Source organism: Phyllostomus discolor, chromosome 4 (genome assembly GCF_004126475.2).
Source record: "Phyllostomus discolor isolate MPI-MPIP mPhyDis1 chromosome 4, mPhyDis1.pri.v3, whole genome shotgun sequence".
Classification (NCBI taxonomy): Eukaryota; Metazoa; Chordata; class Mammalia; order Chiroptera; family Phyllostomidae; genus Phyllostomus; species Phyllostomus discolor.
The window spans coordinates 183,870,847-183,874,699 of NC_040906.2; the positions used below are offsets into that span (position 1 = coordinate 183,870,847).

Below are 3,853 nucleotides of genomic sequence, written 5' to 3' on the forward strand. Positions count from 1 at the left end.
GCACAGATTTCTCAGCTGCTAACACTTTTGGGTATTAAATGTACACGCACCGTGCTGCATTTTGCATGCTCTGCCCTTCTGTGAGGTTGTCGGCCTGGTGCCGGAAGATAAGCTAGGGAAGCATATGCCCAACTCCTCCGAGGACCTTTATTCTGTTCTTTGTTTATAGTCAAGGGGCGTTTCTCTTCTAAAGACATCCAAAGGCACTATTTTGATGTCATCTTGTATTATCCTATGTTCCCCTCCCTGTATTTTATTTATTGAAATACCTCATAGGTTTGGCCCTCTTTGCCTCCAAAAGGAGGGGGAAGAATAAATTTGGAAATCCTGGTTTTTATTGTCCGAGTCCCAAGCCATGGGGGGAGGAGAAAATCTGTGGGCCTGGGGAAAGTGGCCTTCATAAGCATGGTGGGCAAATGCTTTCACAAGATGAGAAGTATCGCCCAGGGCCCAAAGCTGCGGAGAAGGAGATGGCACAGCTCACGCCCTGCTTCCTGGGGGTGCCACTAGGGGAGTCACAAGACCTCTGAGGATCCCGGGTTCCCAAAGCAGAAGGGACCAAGTCTAGCAAGACCATGGAGACCGAGGCTTCGTGGGTTCCCTAACTGGGGTCACAAACCCAGGGTGTCCCGCTTCCCAGTGGGGAACGTGAGTGTGAAGTTTGGAGTGGCAGAACTGAGAGACGAGCAGGGTCCGTGCAAAACTCAAGTATGAACCATGCCCGAAGGCGATCTCTTTCTGCATTTAAAACTGTGAGGGCAAAGGAAGCCCATCTATCGAACTTGACAAGTGTTGGGCCATGGTCCTGGGACCACACAGAGTGGGACATTGACTATGTTAGTAGTACCCAGTGTGGGCTGATTACCAAGGTCCAGGGCCTACCCAATGCCTTGGTGCCACGTAAGTCCCCAAACATTGCTGTTAACTCAGAGTGGAATGGGAGCGGTAAAACCTTGAAATGACCCAGGTTAACTACTCATAGAAGTTTCAAAATGAGAATTAAAATAGAGATTAATCTGAGTTCTAGAAATTTTCAGAAGTTTCATGTATACCTGCCTTTGTGGGCTGATGATACTCTCACCATCAGAAGGGTGTCTAGGATAGTAGTGACTTCACCAATGTGAACAACCATGTGCATGATCTCAGGAAAGTCACTTAGCATTTCAAACCTCAGTTTCTCTGTCTTTTAAAGAAGCATGATAGCAATACCTCTTCAGATATGGCTGGATTAAATGAGATAATGTAGCTCAAGGTCCTGAAACCATGTTTGACTCCTAACAAGCAAGCACTCAAACTGTAACCTTGGTATAAAAAATACTGATACTTTGTGCTCATCGCTTCACAGAGAATTTGGTGAGAATAGTTGTTTGGTCAGTGAACTTCCCTTGTGTCAATATTGAAGATGTTACTACACTGATTCTCTTGTCTCTTAAGATGTATTTCCAATCTGGCTCCTCTTACTTGCATGTAAAGATACTCCTAGAGCCTCCCCTATAAATCCTCTAGACCAGGGGTCCCCAACCTGTGGTCATGGACCAGTACCAGTCTGTGGCCTGTTAGGAACTGGGCTGCACAGCAGCCCAGTGGGCGGGGTGAGTGGGGTGGGGCGAGCACCCAAGTTTTGCTCACATTGCCACCTGAACTCCTCCCTTCCTGCCCCGCCACTGCATCAGCCTGTGGAAAAATTGTCTTCCACAGAACCTGCTCCTGGTGCCAAAAAGTTTGGGGACCACTGCTCTAGACATCATCAGACTTACTTAAATATGTAGACTAGAAATCAGAAAAAAAATTTAGAAACTTTATTTTCCATTCACCTTATTTACATTTTCTGCTTAAAAGCTCATAGAAGAACAGCTAGGACCCCCCAGTGGCCATTGCTACTCACTCAGCGTCCTGAGCAGGGGGCTGCAGACACATCTTGAGCGGCAGCTGAGTGCTGCAGGCTCCAGGAGGAAACCACTGTGTGTGTAGGGGTGGAGGGTGCCTGCACACGGGCAGTGGAGCCTGTGGCCTCGGGCTGAGGAGCAGGGAATTCAGGAGCTGGAGCTGTGCATTGACCCTGAAATTCCCCCTTGGTCACAGCCTTTTTAGCAGTGGCCTACTCTTCATTTCAGTCTCTTCCAGATCTCTGTAGAAGTCGAGATCAGGCATGACCTCCCACGGGTGCTCAAGGGAGATGGTGCCACGCACATGTGGAACTTCCCCGGCCAGCACCTGCCACATCAGATGCACTGAGTGAGTCCACGTAGCTCAGAGGAGAGTTGTTATAGGGAGCAATGGCGGTCAGCCCTGGGATCAATAATATCCAGAAGTCTTGGCTCCTGGGAGGCTGCCTGAGTCTAGTTAGTGAAGTTTCCAGGACAGAAGTGGTCAGCAACAGGAGTGACTCCAGTGGCAGTGGCAAACTTCAGCACAACCCATGGGCCAGAATTTCTGGAGGATGTGACACCGACACCAGCCTGATTATTAATGGGCAACAATGGCATGAGTTGCTAGCAGGAGCTTCTCCCAGGATCCCTTCAGATTTATGATATAGATGCTGTCATTTGTCCTTTTGCAGATGTGCCGTTCCATTTGGAAGTCAAGGTTGGTGACACTTGAGCTCTTGCTATGAGGAATTCAAGGACATCCTCCTTCTTAATCTGTAGGATGCTGAGGGCTCCAGACATCATAAAATTTTCCCTGTGAGTTGCAACCCAGAACATCACCCTATAAACTCCTATCTGGGTAGCTTGGAAAGACCAGGAAAATGAATTGAAACTCAGCAAAGACACTTCTATGAGCAGCTAAGTCTCTGTGGTCCACATGTGTAGTCTTTAGGAACTCTCATCTGATTGAAGGCCAAAAGTTCAAATACTCACAGAAGTAGAATAGATGTTTTTAGATAACACTTCTCACAGCTGGGCTTCTTAGTTGTTGTAACTTCTACTGCTGAAATTTTGTGTTTAATTTTGTATTCAAACCATTCACAGTGGCGGAGCAAGTCACACAATGCACAGATCTTCAGCTAGATGTTTAGTTTTGCCTGGCAATTCTGGATTTCCCTAGTTACCTTTCTCTTTTCCAAGACCTGATTCTATGGCTCTCAATAGATGAGCCTGTTTTCCACTTGCTCTGGATTTTCCTGTCCTGCCTCCTCAGCCGCCATCCTCCTTGGTTAGCCTCACTTGTACCTGCCTCTTTGGCTTCTCCCTTTAGATTCTTCCTCCTCATTATTTAAGCTTGATCACAGAATTGCTTTATTGAAAAAAAACAATCAAAGAATAAAAAATGAACTCACTCAATTGCAGGTCTTCCTTCAGCTGCCTTGCTATCTCTCCCTCTCTGGAATCAAGCATTTTGAAAATGCTGCGTCTGCCCCTCCACACATTCTGCACCGGTCAGCCCTCAGCCGCCAGAGTCTGATGTATCTCATTTCTTGAAACAGAAGCTGCTCCTTCTTCACAAATCCAATGGCAAGTTTTGAGTCCTCACTTCTGTCCAGCCGTGTCTTTGACAACTGCTCTTTGGTGATCCTCTCACCTACCCAGAGCTTCTTCCATGTCTTCTCTGAATACTTCTCCCTGTCCAGCCTTTATCTATCTATGCTTTTATTATTATTCAAGATTTTATTTATTCTTAGAGAGAAGGGAAAGGAGGGAGAAAGAGAGGGAGGAAAACATTAATGTGTGAGAGAAATATGGATCTGTTGCCTCTCATGCCTCCACAGAGGATATGGCCCACAACCCAGGCATGTGCCCTGACTGGGAATCGAACCAGCAACCCTTTGGTTTGCAGTATGATGCTTAATCCACTGAGCCACAGCAGACAGGGTTACTACCTACATTTTAAAAGGTCTTTTCTTGGGGCCTCT

The 3,853-nt window shown here is 46.9% G+C and overlaps 1 pseudogene; it reads right to left on the minus strand.

Moving 5' to 3' along the window:
• Positions 1–1,885: 1,885 nt before the first annotated feature.
• LOC114495091 lies at positions 1,886–3,610 on the minus strand (annotated as a pseudogene).
• Positions 3,611–3,853: the final 243 nt, after the last annotated feature.